General features: G+C 39.0%; 1 long non-coding RNA gene across 2 annotated transcripts in view; it reads right to left on the bottom strand.

Annotated features, from left to right (window-relative positions):
* Positions 1 to 3,156: 3,156 nt before the first annotated feature.
* The window catches only part of LOC141358966 (uncharacterized), a 109,913-nt gene continuing 104,479 nt past the window's right edge, over positions 3,157 to 8,590 (bottom strand). The window contains exons 4-6 of one of the 2 annotated variants that reach the window (XR_012365562.1): positions 5,522 to 5,661; positions 3,894 to 3,949; positions 3,157 to 3,795 (exon numbers count right to left, since the gene is read on the bottom strand). This is a non-coding gene — a long non-coding RNA (uncharacterized lncRNA). The remainder of the gene's footprint in view (positions 3,796 to 3,893; positions 3,950 to 5,521; positions 5,662 to 8,590) is intronic. The other variant, XR_012365549.1, reaches the window with a different exon arrangement.

Here is an 8,590-nt window from a genome sequence, read left to right as displayed (position 1 = left end):
GAAATGTTCACTGGCATTCTGCGTGGAGGTCACACCATTCCCAAGAGCTGATTTGTTGACTCCTGGGCCCACGGCCAACATCCTCAGCAGATGGGAGGACCGTTCCTGCTTGCGACCAGTTGGACAGACCTTTCACAAAGACTAAAGATCAATCGCGTGTGTTTCATATTATAAACACAGCAAGATGCCACACCGAGCCTGTGAGGTGTTTAAATATCTCCCTTTTACCTCACCTCAGGGCACCGAGAGCTGGACGACACCCAGCGCCGTGTGGCTCGACAGCAGTTTAGTACAGATATGGATACAGTGCTAATGATTGGTCTCCTGCCCACACGGAGCCTGGCGACCAATTAGCATTCAGTTCACACACAGCGAGACTCGGGTACCACACAGCTCGTACAACACCTCAGCGTTTCCTTTCCCACACTCATCCGTTCACACCTCGTAAGGAGACATTGAGCAGGTGCCAAAAACTGTGGCTCTATTTAGCACCTAAATTCATATTGCAGTGTGATTTTTGTATGCCGCCTCTAACATTATTTTTATTTTTTTTGCTGAATGTAACTGCATGAGTTGAATAAATGCTGTTTATTCTGCTTATAGGTTTCTTCATGAAAGAGCAGCACTAACTAACCCCACAGGAGGTGCGATTATTATCAATTTCTCTGCGCCTGAGCGATGTGTCGGATCTGCAGACAAATCGCTATTTCCAAAGAAAGCTTAGAGTCGACTCGTCTGGTACTTGTGTTGAGTAACTCAGTGTTTCAACACGAATGTCCGTTTTTTCGGAGAAGTAAAGTATGAGATCATATAGCGTGTAAAAACACCATCATCAGCTAAATGGCTCATTTGTGTTCTTTGCTGACCCTTCTTCACACATTCATATCTCCTCAGGACTCAACCCATGAAAGATGAAATAGTTTGGGGTGATGAGACGGCACAAGTCTTTCAGGATTTGGAGAACGGGGACCCTGGGAATTACGGTATTATGCTGTGCTTGACACGGAGTAGAGGAAATTGCTTACAGTGTTCATCCCTGACAAGACTTTTGTGCTGAGGCATGGCAGTTTACACAGTCTGATGGAAAATATGACTATGTGCTTCTGAGCCCCGTCGTAGCTCCAGGGCATTACCCTGGCATTTGCCCACCGAGTTATTGGCCGTAAGCATTCTGGTTCTTATTAGCATGTATTGACCCGCTTTTGCTCACTGGAATGCAGTCAAACCATTCAATGCATGCAGGCAGGCCAAAAAGTGAGAAATGAGCAGTTACCTGTAGGCTGGGGATAATTCAACCAATCAAATTTAAAAACATAAATGCTTACATGCGTAGAAAACATGTGGGAGACAAAAATGCACAATGGTTTATAAATATTGCCCAGCGTGATTTTGCGTCTATGCATTGACTTTGTATCAGGGTTCCCACACCTTAGTTGTCTTCAAATTCAAGGACCTTTCAAGGACTTTCCAGGTCCAATACCCTCAAATTCAAGGACTAAATGTGGGGACACATTTCAGGGACACTTTGGGGGCGCCTCCAGTGGTAAGTGCGTCTGAATGTGTATATCAAATTCAACCAATGGTGAGGCTAAACGACAAAGACAGGGTGACGCATGAGCCAGGAAGTATATCGCTATCTGAAATATTACCAAAGACGGCGTTACAGGGACGCAGAAAGTATTGCACGGGAGATGCAGCGTCTCGTTCCCTTCTCAGGGAACAACAGTTACATATGTAACCCGAGACGTTTTCATGTGTCAAACAAAATTATGCAAAAAAGCATTTTGGTATAAATCAACATTCGCATACAGAAGATATAAGCATTTAAAGCGAACAGTTTAGCACGTGTGCTTAAAAGGCTAGATATTTTATGATATTATCCTACACTACACAGGGAATAATATGGATTTTTTCTTGCATAAAATAGATTCAAGAACTTTCAATGACCTGTATCTATGTATGTATATTTTCAAAAACTTTCCAGGGCCTTGAATTATTTCCCCCAGATTCACAAACTTTCAAGGACCTGTGGGAACACTGTTCTATGTAATCTACTTGTGCAAATCGTTGAATTCGCATTTGGTGTGTACGACCCATTAGGCCGTGTGCCCACGAAAGAGTTTCAGCCGTCCAATCGCAGAAGAGGAGGGGCGGGACAAATACCACACCAGCCAACCAGAACACTGTAGAATGACTGATGAACAAAACATAAGGATCAAACCCACCAAAAGTGCTCAGCTAAAGAAATGGTGCCAAGAGTTTACAGTTGGCATTTTTAAAAGAGCACCTGCCGTTTTCTATCGCGTTTAAACACTTTAACTCTGGCCTAACTCTGTAACTCATCGGCAGTGATTGTTAAACAAAGCAGTCTTATTTTTACCATAGTTTTTGATATGAATGGATATGATGCCAAGTGCAAAATAAACAGATCATTCAACGTGACGTCAAAGAGTATAGAAGCACAAGAGGGGAAACTCTGATTCGTTTTTGGCAACAGTCACTAGTGGTGCTTCAGTAGCGCGACCGCCATTTTGAAATGAAAATTTTCGCAGCCAATTCATTCACAATTCATTCTCTGTAAATTTCACAGCCAGATCAGAAGCGCAATCGTACGTTTCTTAAATTAAAATTTTGTTCACTTGCTACACCTACACGAAACGCTGTATTGTCTTGTATGTATGTGTTGTGTTGTTGTTGTTGTTGTTGTTATCAGTTGTGGAATCCAATCATTATATAGATATACATTTGAGGTAGTTTTTTCTTGCTTTATTATGTAATTCTATTTTATGCTACTTTACACATTTACTATTATTATTAGTTACCAACTCCACTAGGTATGAAATATATTTATACATATTAATCCCGCTACAAACATGATAATCTTATGCATGATGCATTGCTCTGTCTGTTATCCTAAAACTGTTTTTTTTTTACTTAATCCATTTCGAGCAATTCTGATGTATATGTGTGTATATGTGTATGTATATGGAGCCAAAATTGTATGTGTGGGTGAGTTTATGTCGGTATGTTTGTATGTAAAGTTAGCCTATAAAAGTGGAAGACTTTTAATGTACAAAGTAGCTGATATTGCCATCACTTCTAGTTGACTCCCGAGTCGCTTTCATTCCAAAATGGCGGATTTGTAGGGCTGCTGCTGGGCGCTGGTGTTGCAATGGAACCTTCTATTGAGTTTCCCCTCTTGTGCTTCTACTCTTTGGTGACGTCATTTAAGGAGAGACCCGAGCCATGTTTATAGACAAGAGAGAGCAACAACCTAGCAGTGATACAAAACACCTTAGCCCAAGAGTATCCTAGCAACTGCAACTCAATACTTTTAAACATCTTGACAACAACATAGCAATGCCCTAGCAACTACTCATAGTATCCTAGCAACTGCACAGCAATGCCCTAGCAACCATCTATAGCACCCTAATACCACGGCAGCTTAACACAGATGAGCACTGCACTAAAATCTTTAAGAAATGTAAAAATATAGCTTAGCAACAGAGCAAACAAAATCTTAAATCAGATGGATGGTCTTGTTGGATGGTTGTTGAAAATCTAAGTGACAACTCGTCGTGGAAAATAGAGACACACCCGGTTTCCCTGTGCTGTTATCATATCTGTGGAATCTTCACACAGTGGACGTCTCTCTCTGTCACTGACCATCACATCACGCCGGTGATCACAGGAGTGTCCCGCTGAGCAGATGCAGGGTCTCGAGGTCAGAGCGAATCCCTCACGCCTCACAGGACACAAACTCTCTGATCCCACATAAAGGCTAATACACTTTAGCTGTGGGCAAAAATGAAACTGGATTTCTTTTAAAGTCTTTTTCCTTTGGTGTGTGAGTGTGTATTAGTACATGTTAACGATATGCAAAAGGTACAAACCCCAAAGTAAACAATGAAGCAAGTTATCATCTCCAAAGTAAATCTCTTTTCTTGGACTACAACAAACACACAGATTGTAGGAAACAGTTTACTACCTAGGATTGGTGATGTAGACAGGGCTCGACATTAAGGCTTGTCCGCTTGTCCGGGACAAGTGGATTTTTTGTAGGACAAGTGTAAGAGAAAATTAGTTGTCCGACTGGACAAGTTAAATTTCAAACAATGTTACTTAACGTTATGTGCCGTTAACGACAGAGAAGAACGCGCAGAGAAAACACAGAGCGGAATATTGAACAGAGAGTGCGGCGCGCTGACACCCACACACACACGTTTACATGGTTACTGTTATTGTTACTAAACAAGCTGCGCGCGCATTAAACCTGATCAATGAACACGGAGGGGCGGGACGCATGGAGTGGAGAGTGATGTTTCTTCTAGCTCCGGCGTGACCAAATGACAGGCACTTCAACCGCATTTTCATCACTGTGTGTCAAAAAAGCAGATTTAAGTTTTTTCTCTTCTAAAGTTCGGTAAAAACACATAATGGGCTTAAAATCTTGTTTAAGAATCCGTTTTATAACGAGAATCTCTCTTCAGCTATGTGTGTGTGTGTGTGCCACGCGACAGCCGATTTGAATCTGACACAAACATTACAGCGTAAATGCTAGTATTAAGATTGATTTTATATATAACAAATAATCTATATACATTTATCCTAATACGTTTTTTTAAAACATGATAATGTTTTTATGTTTTGCTTTAGTGTTTAAATGTCAGACAATTATTGAAATGTGGGGAAAATAAAGAGAAAAGCAGCAGATATAGCATCCTTCTTCATAAAGAGTAGCAAGAAGCAGCTAAATGAATCTTAGTAAAATACATTTCAGTGGCCTACATGATTTTCTGGTCTCTATAGTTTTTTTTCAGCAATGGGAGACATAAATCCTGGTTTCAAAGTACATTTCAAAAGTTTTATTTGATTAAATAGTTTAAAAAACATGAGGTTGAATTATGACTATAAATTGTATGTTAATCTCAATTCATTTTAATTAAAATTAAAGTATTGTAGCAATTGTATGTTATACATTATTCTGATTAACACACCTATAATACTTAAAAGTATTTTAAGCTTGGAGATTTTATGTGCCACCCCAGAGTAACTGCTGGCCCCTGCCTGGCCACCCCTATGAAAAATCCCTGGCTCCGCCACTGATTAGCAAAACAAAAAAATACATTATATTATAAATCTTTACCCGGACAAGTGACTTTTGTGCATGGACAACTGAAACACAAATTTACTTGTCCGAAGGACAAGTTCCTCAAAAAGTTAATGTCAAGCCCTGTGTAGACAAGACCGACATTATCATAATTCCTCCCGCTTAGACGCTGTATTTAACTCGTTAGCATTGCATTGTGAGCGAATCTTTCAAACATGGTAAGGAGCGTCACATTTCCAGCTGAAGTCAGAGGTATTCAGGCCAATCACAATGTACAGATTAGCTGGCCAATCAGGGACACATAGCCTTTCAAATCTGTGCGTTTCAGGAAGAGAGTGAAATCTGAAATAGGTGCTCTTTAAGTGTGCTCTTCATTTCAGCTAACAGTGAGTTTTAATATTTTGACGATACCTTCCCTCATGTTCTTCTTAACCTTTAAGATGTTACGTCTCTTCAGTCGACTCTTTGGCATTCAGCTCTGTCAAGTTCTTTCAAAACACCATGAAAGTCCTTCATTCTCATCCGGACTCTTCAGAAGACACATGAGAGCTCTGTAAGAAATATAGTGCACACAAACAACTACTTTATTGTATGGCAAAGACTCGAGGCCGTCATATCCGTCAAGCAAAAATCTATTTACCCTTACTTAAGAAATTATTAAACACATCTCTCCTGAACAGTCAACAAGATTTGAGGAATCATTTATATCTGAGACTGCAGTATGGGTTACAAACTAAACTTTTATAGAGAGGGTTTACACCTTTGTTCAAAGTCCGTATAGTTCAATTAAAGGAACAGTATGTAAGACATTTTTATAAATTAATCATAAAATGGCCCTGATATGTCACTAGACATTAAGGAATCACGTTCATTTCAAATACTTATATCACTGACCAGGCCCTGATTGTGGACACAAACTGCAAATGGATGTTATACACTCTAAAAACAAACGGTGCTTTATAGCACCAAAAGTGGTTCTTTGCTCATAATCATAGAAGAACCATTTTTAGTGCCATATAGAACCGGTGTAGCACCAGTGAAGCACCTGTGTAGAACCATATAGTGCCATGTAGAACCATATGGTGCTATATGGCCCCTATATGGTTCCACACAGGTGCTTCACTGGTGCTTCACCGGTTCTATATGGCACTAAAAACGGTTCTTCTATGATTACGATCCAAAGCAACAGTTTTGGTTCTATATAGCACCGTTTGTTTTTTTAGAGTGTATTGTGAACGTTTGGCATCGAGATTGCCCTGATCGCATAACGATATGCCTTCTCCGTAGTAGAATCGCGCTGCGTGCACAACTATTGAAAAACAATATGATTGAGGATTATTTTATACAAAATCCGATGGAATATCAATATTTCACGTTTGGCATGGAGCAGCGCAAGCCTGGAGTTGGACTATGGACGTGCTGTTTCATAATAAAGGTATGATGTCATCTTATGAATGAACATTTCAAATATGACCTCGTTGCATTAAATTTATTAGTTATTTTGCTAGAGCATTTATTTTATGAAACAGCACTTCGAAATGACATCTCAACCCTTTGTAATGATATATATGGCATGACAAGTTTAATACCCTTCTTCATCAATATGATACATTGTAAACTTAATAGTTTGTAAACAAAGACTCGTCGGTCCCACCAGCGTGGCCAGGTTGGCTTAAAAGAAAAAATACGTAATGTGTAGGAATTGTCACTTGCCATTTGAAGCTTCTTGTAGCAACCAGTACGTTTCTGTTGGATCCCGCAGCATATACTATCTGGCAACCTCAAGTCAGGGGGGAGGGGAATGGGATACACCGCTCTACAGTCATTTGAAAGTGATTGCAGTACCATTTTTTTGGGCACCATCCTACATACGGTTCCTTTAAATGGAAAATTATTCAAATTTTAAAATAAATTTGCAGATTACTTGCATACATTGTCTTTTTATAGGACCAAGTCTAAAATTTCTGGTTTTATTTCATTTTGAAAGAATATTTTGGGGAAATGGAAAACATGTCAGTGTGGTGTAACCGGTCTGTGTCAATTGGTGTAAAAGAATCAAAAAGTTACGTAACTATAGAACGAAATTTCGTAAGACTGGGCTGGAAATAAAATATAATCATTTAGTTTAGTGATTTTTTACATACATTTTTACATCATTTGTCAAAGATTATTTAGAAAAAAAGCTGTTTTCAGCATATGTCAGGACAAATATTACAAAAACGCATTAAAATTTAGATTTAGAAATAACTAATAAAATTATATTTTAAAATTATTATTTTTTAATGAATACGCTTACATGCCATCAAGGTGGATAAATATTTAATATTTCTAATATAAAAAACTCTAAAACAAATACCTCGTCGAAAATAACAAATGTTTTGGGTTCCTATGTAATCAACATGTTGTTTATTTTGCTTGTTACATAAATAAACTACTTTAAAAAGACTTTGTTATTTATTCATCGCAGAGTTTACCAGAAGTCACGTGTTGACCACGAAAGCTGCGTGTTTATGTTGTTACTGCTGAAACTGTCTATATATTTGGGAATTTTTTTAATCAGAAAAAAATTGTGTATTTCACTTCATTGTAAAGTCTATTTACTGTATTGCACATCTGTACTTTTTGTATCTTTTGTATTGTATGTTCATGTTTGGCTACTCGTGCAAACCATTTACCCAACACTCTTAATTCTGCTGGGTTATTTTTAACCCAATGCTGGGTAAATGTTGGACACATGTTGGGTTAATAAATAAACTTATGCTGGGTTGTTTCACAACCCAGCATAGGTTTATTTATTAACCCAAATGTGTTTTGTCCAATTTAGAGTGAAGAGGGGATTGTATCTGTCTCTCTGTTCATCCATTCATCCTTCTAGTAACAATTCACTTTAATAATTTACTTTACCACATGTCAACAACATAACTTTTCAAACCTTCTCCTTCAGAATAGCACTGTGTTTTTCTATCCACGAGCTTTGACAACATTACAGCAGTGGAGTTAAGCTGCTGATTACACCTTTGAGACGACATGAACGACAACAGGAACCTGGCACAGCTGCTGGCTGCCTGCACGATGTCCCATCATGCACCTGTTGGGGCTGTAATAGAGTTGTGGGGACATCGGGCAGAACTCTGAATTACAAGAACTCTCACTTCAAACAGAGAGAGAGAGAGAGAGAGTTAGCGTTATGATGTTATCGGACACAAGATCAGAGCGAGATGCTCTCTGTTCAAGTTTGTCACTTGAGTTGAGAGAGGTCATTATTAACCACTCGTGCTGATTTCCTGTGCTGTAAAACTGTGGTAAAGGACACAGCTGATTTAATTTGCTTGAAAAAAAAACAGTGTCTGTCCCAGATGGCTATTTATAAGTCTAGGTCACAGAAGATGCCGTTTCTCTCCCTTTGTCTCAGAGTCTGACCGTAACATTTTGGTTTCTGGTGGCCAGTTATTATCAAAGCACATAAACCGTTCAGCCAAA

This window comes from Misgurnus anguillicaudatus, chromosome 1 (assembly GCF_027580225.2).
Source record: "Misgurnus anguillicaudatus chromosome 1, ASM2758022v2, whole genome shotgun sequence".
In the NCBI taxonomy this organism is placed as follows: Eukaryota; Metazoa; Chordata; class Actinopteri; order Cypriniformes; family Cobitidae; genus Misgurnus; species Misgurnus anguillicaudatus.
This window is presented reverse-complemented; position numbering and strand designations above follow the sequence as displayed.